Source organism: Camelus ferus, chromosome 4, assembly GCF_009834535.1.
Source record: "Camelus ferus isolate YT-003-E chromosome 4, BCGSAC_Cfer_1.0, whole genome shotgun sequence".
NCBI classification, from domain to species: Eukaryota; Metazoa; Chordata; class Mammalia; order Artiodactyla; family Camelidae; genus Camelus; species Camelus ferus.
The window spans coordinates 2,619,781-2,629,211 of record NC_045699.1 but is presented as its reverse complement, the minus strand read 5'-3'; positions in this window follow the sequence as shown (position 1 = coordinate 2,629,211).

Below are 9,431 nucleotides of genomic sequence, written 5' to 3'. Positions count from 1 at the left end.
ACGGATTTCACACACACTTATCTCTCAGAACTGAGCATGTGGAGAGATGTTCGTTCATCTAGCAAAAAGGGAACTGGTTGCAGGAGAAACTTTTCTCTGGATTCTCAGTGTGTTTCCTACTGCCGGTTTGAAATTCCTGTAGTTTTCACTGTAAAACCGAGTTGGAGCTAGTACATCCCCAGATATATGCATGGATTGGAGTTTGCATCTGAAAAGGAACTTTGTGTTCCCATCAAGATAGGTGAAGGACGGCTTTCACACACACTTATCTCTCAGAACTGAGCATGTGGAGAGACGTTCGTTCATCTAGCACAAAGGAATGGGTTGCAGGGGAAAATGTACTCTGGTTTCTCAGTATGTTTCCTACTGCCGGTTTGAAGTTCCTGCAGTTTTCACTGTAAAACCGAGTTGGAGCTCGTACCTCCCCATATATATGTATGGAGTGGAGTTTGCATCTGAAAAGAAATTTGTGTTCCCAACAAACCTATGTGAAGGACGGCTTCACACAATCTTATCTCTCAGAACTGAGCATGTGGATAGACATTCGTTCATCAAGCACATGGAAAGTTGCTGGAGAATCTTTTAACTCTGGTTTCCTCAGTCGTTTCCTACTGTCTGTTTGAAGTTCCTGCAGTTTACACGTAAAACAGAGTTGCAGCTCATACCTCCCATATATATGTATGGATTGAAGTTTGCAACTGAAAAGAACTTTGTGTTCCCAACAAGCTACGGAAGACGGCTTTCACACACACATATCTTCTCAGAACTGAGCATGTGGAGAGACGTTCGTTCATCTAGCACAAATGGAACGGTTGCAGGGGAATTTTACTCTCTGGTTTCTCATTGTTTCCTACTGCCGGTTTGAAGTTCCTGCAGTTTTCACTGCAAAACCGATTTGGAGCTCGTACCTCGCCATATATATAAGGAGTGGAGATTGCAACGAAAAGAAAACTATGTGTTCCCAACAAGCTCCTTGAAGGACGGCTTTCACAACACAAATCTCTCAGAACTGAGCATTGGAGAGACGTTCGTTCATCTAGCACAAATGGAACGATTGCAGGGGAAACTTTTACTCTGGTTTCTCAGTCTGTTTCCTAGTGCCGGTTTGAAGTTCCTGCAGTTTTCACTGTAAACCGAGTTGGAGCTAGTACCTACCCATACATCTGTATGGAGTGGAGTTTGCAACTTAAAGAAAATTTGTGTTCCCAACAGCTATGTGATGGACGGCTTTAACACACCATATTCTCAGAACTGAGCATGTGGAGAAACGTTCGTTCATCTAGCACAATTGAACGGGTTGCACGTGAAACTTTACTCGGTTTCTCAGTCTGTTTCCTACTGCCGGGTTGAAGTTTCTGCAGTTTTCACTGTAAACCGAGTTGGACTAGTACCTTCCCGTATATATGTAGGAGTGGAGTCTGCACTGAAAAGAACATTGGTTTCCCAACAAGCTAGGTGAAGTTACGGCTTTCACACACACTAATCTCTCGAAACTGAGCATGTGGAGAAACGTTCGTTCATCTAGCACAAAAGGAACGGGTTGCAGGGAAAATTTTTCTCTTGTTTCTCAGTCTGTTTCCTAGTGCCGGTTGAAGTTCCTGCAGTTTTCACTGTAAAACCGAGTTGGTGCTAGTACCTCCCCATATATATGTATGGAGTGGATTTTACAACTGAAAAGAAACTTTCTGTTTCCCAACAAGGTACTTGAAGGACGCTTCACACACACTCATCTCTCAGAACTGAGCATGTGGAGAGACTTCGTTCATTAGCACAAAGGGAACGGGTTGCAGGAGAAACGTTTACTTGGTTTCGCAGTCTGTTTCCTATGCCGCATTGAAGTTCCTGCAGTTTTCACTGTAAATCCCATCCGAGATGGAGCTTGTACCTCCACAATTATGTATAGAGTTAGTTTGCAACTGAAAAGAATCTTTGTGTTCCCTACAAGCTAGGTGAAGGACGATTTCACACACACTTATCTCTCAGAACTGAGCATGTGGAGAGACTGTTCGTTCATCTAGCACAAAGGGAACCGGTTGCAGGGAGGAAACTTTTATCTGGTTCTCAGTCTGTTTCCTACTGCCGGTTTGAAAGTTCCTGCAGTTTTTCACTGTAAAACCGATGTTGGAGCTAGTACCTCCCCATATATATGTATGGATTGGAAGGTTGCATATGAAAAGAAACTTTGTGTTCCCAACAAGCTAGGTGAAAGGACGGCTTTCACACACCACTTATCTCTCAGAAACTGAGCATGTGGAGAGACGTTCGTTCATCTAGCACCAAAGGGAAAGGTGTTGCATAGGAGAACTTTACTCTGGTTTCTCAGTCTAGTTTGCCTAGTGCCGGTTTGAAGTTCCTGCAGTTTTCACTGTAAAACCGAGTTGGAGCTAGTACTCCCCTATATATGTATGGAGTGGAGTTTGCAATCTGAAAAGAAACTTTGTGTTCCCAACAAGCCTATGTGAAGGACGGCTTTCACCACAATCTTATTCTCTCAGAACTGAGCATGTGGATAGACGATTCGCTCATCAAGCACAAATGGAAAGGGTTGCTGAGAATTTTTTACTCTGGTTTCTCAGTCTGTTTCTCCTACTGTCTGTTTGAAGTTCCCTGCAGTTCTTCACTGTAAAACAGAGTTGCAGCTTCATATACCTCCCCATATATATGTCTGGATTGAAGTTTGCAACTGAAAAGAAACTTTGTGTTCCAAACAAGCTATGTTATGAAGAACGGGCTTTCAACAACACATAATTCTCACGAACTGAGCATGTGGAGAGACGTTCGTTCATCTAGCACAAATGGAACGTGTTGAAGGGGAACCTTTACTTCTGGTTTCTCAGTCTATGTTTCCTCACTGGCCGGGTTGAATTTCCTGAATTTTTCACTGTAAAACCGAGTTGGAGCTAGTACATCCCCATATATATGTATGGAGTGGAGTTTGCAACAGGAAAGAAACATTGGGTTCCCAACAAGCTAGGTGAAAGACGGCTTCACACACACTTATCTCTCAGAAACGAGCATTTGGAGAGACGTTCGTTCATTTAGCACAAAGAGAACGGGTTGCAGGAGAATCTTTTACTCTGGTTTCTCAGTCTGTTTCCTACTGCCGGTATGAAGTTCCTGAATTTTTCACTTTAAAATCGAGTTGGGGCTTGTACCTCCCTATATATATGTATGGAAAGGAATTTGAAAGTGAAAAGAAAATTTGTGTTCCCAACAAGCTGGTGAAGGACGGCTCTCACAAACACTTATCTCTCAGAACTGAGCATGTGGAGAAAAGTTCGTTCATCTAGCACAAAGGGAAAGGGTTGCATTAGAAACTTTTACTCTGGATTCTCAGTATTTTTCCTAGTGCCTGTTGGAAGTTCCTGCAATTTTCACTGTAAAACCGGGTTGGATCTAGTACCTCCCCATATATATGTATGGAGTGGAATTTGCAACTGAAAGGAAACTTTCTGTTAAAACAAGCTAGGTGAAGGGTGGCACTCACACGCAATTATCTCACAGAACAGAGCATGTGGAGAGAAGTTCGTTCATCTAGCACAAAGGGAACGGTTTGCATTAGAAACATTTACTCTGGTTTCTCAGTCTGTTTCCTAGTGCCGGTTTGAAGTTCCTGCAGTTTTCATTGTAAAACCGATTTGGACCTTGTATCTCCCAATATATATTTATGGAGTGGAGTTTGCAAGTGAAAAGAAACATTGTATTCCCAACAAGCTAAGTGAAGGACGGCTTTCAAACAAAATTATCTCTCAGAACTGAGCATGTGGAGAGACGTTCGTTCATCTAGCACAAAGGGAACGGGTTGCAGGAGAAACTTTTACTCTGGTTTCTCAGTCTGTTTCCTACTGCCGGTTTGAAGTTCCTGCAGTTTTCACTGTAAAACAGAGTTGGAGCTAGTACCTCACCATATATATGTATGGAGTGGAGTTTCCAACTGAAAAGAAACTTTGTGTTCCCAACAAGCTAGGTGAAGGACGGCTTTCACACGCAATTATCTCTCAGAACTGAGCATGTGGAGAGACGTTCGTTCATCTAGCACAAAGGGAACGGGTTGCAGGAGCAACTTTTATTCTGGATTCTCAGTCTGTTTCCTACTGCCTGTTAGAAGTTCCTGCATTTTTCACTGTAAAAACGAGTTGGAGATCGTACTTCCCCATATATATGTATGGAGTGGAGTTATCAAATTAAAAGAAAGTTTGTGTTCCCAACAAGCTATGTGAAGGACGGATTTCACAACACTTATCTCTCAGAACTGAGCATGTGGAGAGAAGTTCGTTCATCTAGCACAAAGGGAACGGGTTGCAGGAGAAACTTTTACTCTGGATTGTCAGTCTGTTTCCTAGTGCCGGTTTGAAGTTCCTGCAGTTTTCACTGTAAAACAGAATTGGAGCTCGTACGTCCCCATATATATGTATGGAGTGGATTTTCCAACTGAAAAGTATCTTGGTGTTCCCAACAAGCTAGGTGAAGGACGGCTTTCACACACACTTATTTCTCAGAACTGAGCATGTGGAGAGACGTTCGTTCATCTAGCACAAAGGGAACGGTTTGAAGGGGAAACTTTTACTCTGGTTTCTCAGTCTGTTTCCTAGTGCCGGTTTGAAGTTCCTGAAGTTTTCACTGTAAAACCGAGTTGGAGCTAGTACCTCCCCATATATATGTATGGAGTGGAGTTTGCAACTGAAAAGAAACTCTTTGTTCCCAACAAGCTAGGTGAAGTACGGCATTCACAGACACTTATCTCTCAGAACTGGGCACGTGGAGAGACGTTCGTTCATATAGCACTAAGGGAACGGGTTGCAGGAGAAACTTTTACTCTGGTTTCTCAGTCTGTTTCCTAGTGCCGGGTTGAAGTACCTGCTGTTTTCACTGTAAAACCGAGTTGGAGCTAGTACCTCCCCATATATATGTATGGATTGGAGTTTGCAACTGAAAAGAAACTTTGTGTTCCCAACAATCTAAATGAAGGACGGCTTTCCACGCAATTATCTCTCAGAACTGAGCATGTGGAGAGACGTTCGTTCATCTAGCAAAAAGGGAACCGGTAGCGGGAGAAAATTTTACTCTGGTTTCTCAGTCTGTTTCCTAGTGCCGTTTTGAAGTTCCTGCAGTTTTCACTGTAAAACAGAGTTGGAGCTAGTACCTTCCCATATATATGTATGGAGTGGAGTTTACAATTGAAAAGAAACTTTGTGTTCCCAAGAAGCTAGGTGAAGGACGGCTTTCACACACACTTATCTCTCAGAACTTATCATGTGGAGAGACGTACGTTCATCTAGCAAAAAGGGAACGGGTTGCAGGTGAAACTTTTACTCTGGTTTCTCAGTTTGTTTCCTACTGCCGGTTTGAAGTTCCTGCAGTTTTCACTGTATAATCGTGTTGGAGTTAGTACATCCCCATATATATGTGTGGAGTGGAGTTTGCAAGTGAAAATTAACTTTGTGTACCCAACAATCTAGGTGAAGGACGGCTTTCACACACACTTATCTCTCAGAACTGAGCATGTCAGGAAAAGTTCGTTCATCTAGCACAAAGGGAACGGTTTGCAGGAGGAAATTTTACTCTGGTTTCTCAGTGTGTTTCCTACTGCCGGTTTGAAGTTCCTGCAGTTTTCACTGTAAAAACGAGTTGGAGCTCGTACCTCCGCATATATATGTATAGAGTGGAGTTTGCAACTGAAAAGTAACTTTGTGTTCCCAACAAGCTAGATGAAGGACGGCTTTCACACGCAATTATCTCTCACAAATGAGCATGTGGAAAGACGTTCGTTCATCTAGCACAAAGCTAACGGGTTGCAGGAGAAACTTTTAATCTGGTTTCTCAGTCTGTTTCCTACTGCCGGTTTGATGTTCCTGCAGTTTTCACTGTAAAACCGAGTTGGAGCTAGTACCTCCCCATATATATGTATGGATTGGAGTTTGCAACTGAAAAGAATCTTTGTGTTCCCAACAAGCTAGGTGAAGGACGGCTCTCACACACACTTATCACTCAGAACTGAGCATGTGGAGAGACGTTCGTTCATCTAGCACAAAGTGAACGGGTTGCATTAAAAACTTTTACCCTGGTTTCTCAATCTGTTCCCTACTTCCGGTTTGAAGTTCCTGCATTTTTCACTGTAAAACCGAGTTGGAGCTAGTACATCCCCATATATATGTATGGAGTGGAGTTTGCAAGTGAAAAGAAACTTTGTGTTCCCAACAAGCTAGGTGAAGGACGGATTTCACACACACTTATCTCTCAGAACTGAGCATGTGGAGAGACGCTTGTTCATCTAGCACTAAGGGAACGGGTTGCAGGAGAAAATTTTAGTATGGTTTCTCATTTTGTTTCCTAGTGCCTGTTTGAAGTTCCTGCAGTTTTCACTGTAACACAGATTTGGAGCTAGTACCTCCCCATAAATATGTATGGAGTGGAGTTTTCAACTGAAAAGAAACTCTTTGTTCCCAACACGCTAGGTGAAGGACGGCATTCACAGACACGTATCTCTCAGAACTGGGCACGTGGAGAGACGTTCGTTCATATAGCACAAAGGGAACGGGTTGCAGGAGAATATTTTACTCTGGTTTCTCAGTCTGTTTCCTAGTGCCGGGTTGAAGTTCCTGCAGTTTTCACTGTAAAACCGAGTTGGAGCTAGTACCTCCCCATATATATGTATGGAGTGGAGTTTGCAACTGAAAAGAAACTTTGTGTTCCCAACAAGCTAAATGAAGAACGGCTTTCCACGCAATTATCTCTCAGAACTGAGCATGTGGTGAGACGTTCGTACATCAGGCAAAAAGGGAACCGGTAGCAGAAGAAACTTTTACTCTGGTTTCTCAGTCTGTTTCCTAGTGCCGGTTTGAAGTTCCTGTAGTTTTCACTGTAAAACCGAGTTGGAGCTAGTACCTCCCCATATATATGTATGGAGTGGAGTTTGCAACTGAAAGAAACTTTGAGTTCCCAACAAGCTAGGTGAAGGACGGCTTTCACACACACTTATCTCTCAGAACTGAGCATGTGGAGAGACGTTCGTTCATCTAGCACAAAGGGAACGGTTTGCAGGAGAAACTTTTACTCTGGTTTCTCAGTCTGTTTCCTAGTCCGGTTTGAAGTTCCTGCAGTTTTCACTGTAAAACCGAGTTGGAGCTAGTACCTCCCCATATATATGTATGGAGTGGAGTTTGCAACTGAAAAGAAACTTTGTGTTCCCAACAAGCTAGGTGAAGGACGGCTTTCACACACACTTATCTCTCAGAACTGAGCATGTGGAGAGACGTTCGTTCATCTAGCACAAAGGGAACGGGTTTGCAGGAGAAACTTTTACTCTGGTTTCTCAGTCTGTTTCCTAGTGCCGGTTTGAAGTTCCTGCAGTTTTCACTGTAAAACCGAGTTGGAGCTAGTAACCTCCCCATATATATGTATGGAGTGGAGTTTGCAACTGAAAAGAAACTTTGTGTTCCCAACAAGCTAGGTGAAGGACGGCTTTCACACACACTTATCTCTCAGAACTGAGCATGTGGAGAGACTTTCGTTCATCTAGCACAAAGGGAACGGGTTGCAGGAGAAACTTTTACTCTGGTTTCTCAGTCTGTTTCCTAGTGCCGGTTTGATGTTCCTGCAGTTTTCACAGTAAAACCGAGTTGGAGCTAGTACCTTCCCCATATATATGTATGGACTGGAGTTTGAAAGTGAAAAGAAATTTGTGTTCCCAACAAGCTAGGTGAAGGACGGCTCTCACACATATATATCTCCCAGAACTGAGCATGAGGAGAGACGTTCGTTCATCTAGCACAAATGGAACGGTTTGCAGGAGAAACTTTTACTCTGGTTTCTCAGTCTGTTTCCTAGTGCCGGTTTGAAGTTCCTGCAATTTTCACTGTAAAACCGAGTTGGAGCTAGTACATTCCCACATATATATTTATGGAGTTGTGTTTGCAACTGAAAAAAAACTTTGTGTTCCCAACAAACTAGGTGAAGGACGGCTTTCACACACACATATCTTTCAGGACTGAGCATGTGGAGAGACCTTCTTTCATCTAGCACAAAGGGAAGGTGTTGCAGGAGAAAATTTTACTCTGGTTTCTCAGTCTGTTTCCTAGTGCCGGTTTGAAGTTCCTGCAGTTTTCACTGTAAAACCGAGTTGGAGCTAGTACCTCCCCATATATATGTAATGGATTGGAGTTTGCAACTGAAAAGAAACTTTGTGTTCCCAACAAGCTAGGTGAAGGACGGCTTTCACACACACTTATCTCTCAGAACTGAGCATGTGGAGAGACGTTCGTTCATCTAGCACAAAGGGAACGTGTTGCAGGAGAAACTTTTACTCTGGTTTCTCAGTCTGTTTCCTATTGCCGGTTTGAAGATCCTGCATTTTTCACTGTAAAATCCGATGTTGGAGCTAGTACCTTCCCCATATATATGTATGGAGTGGAGTTTGCAACTGAAAAGAAACTTTGTGTTCCCAACAAGCTAGGTGAAGGACGGCTTTCACACACACTTATCTCTCAGAACTGAGCATGTGGAGAGACGTTCGTTCATCTAGCACAAAGGGAATGGGTTGCTAGGAGAAACTTTTACTCTGGTTTCTCAGTCTGTTTCCTAGTGCCGGTTTGAAGTTCCTGCAGTTTTCACTGTAAAACCGAGTTGGAGCTAGTACCTCCCCATATATATGTATGAGTGGAGTTTGCAACTGAAAAGAAACTTTGTGTTCCCAACAAGCTAGGTGAAGGACGGCCTTCACACACACTTATCTCTCAGAACTGAGCATGTGGAGAGACGTTCGTTCATCTAGCACAAAGGGAACGGGTTGCAGGAGAAACTTTTACTCTGGTTTCTCAGTCTGTTTCCTACTGCCGGTTTGAAGTTCCTGCAGTTTTCACTGTAAAACCGATTTGGAGCTAGTACCTCCCCATATATATGTATGGAGTGGAGTTTGCAACTGAAAAGAAACTTTGTGTTCCCAACAAGCTAGGTGAAGGACGGCTTTCACACACAATTATCTCTCAGAACTGAGCATGTGGAGAGACTTTCGTTCATCTAGCACAAAGGGAACGGGTTGCAGGAGAAACTTTTACTCTGGTTTCTCAGTCTGTTTCCTAGTGCCGGTTTGAAGTTCCTGCAGTTTTCACTGTAAAACCGAGTTGGAGCTAGTACCTCCCCATATATATGTATGGAGTGGAGTTTGCAAGTGAAAAGAAACTTTGTGTTCCCAACAAGCTAGTTGAAGGACGGCTTTCACACACAATTATCTCTCAGAACTGAGCATGTGGAGAGACGTTCGTTCATCTAGCACAAAGGGAACGGGTTGCAGTAGAAACTTTTACTCTGGTTTCTCAGTCTGTTTCCTAGTGCCGGTTTGAAGTTCCTGCAGTTTTCACTGTAAAACCGAGTTGGAGCTAGTACCTCCCCATATATATGTAATGGAGTGGAGTTTGCAACTGAAAAGAAACTTT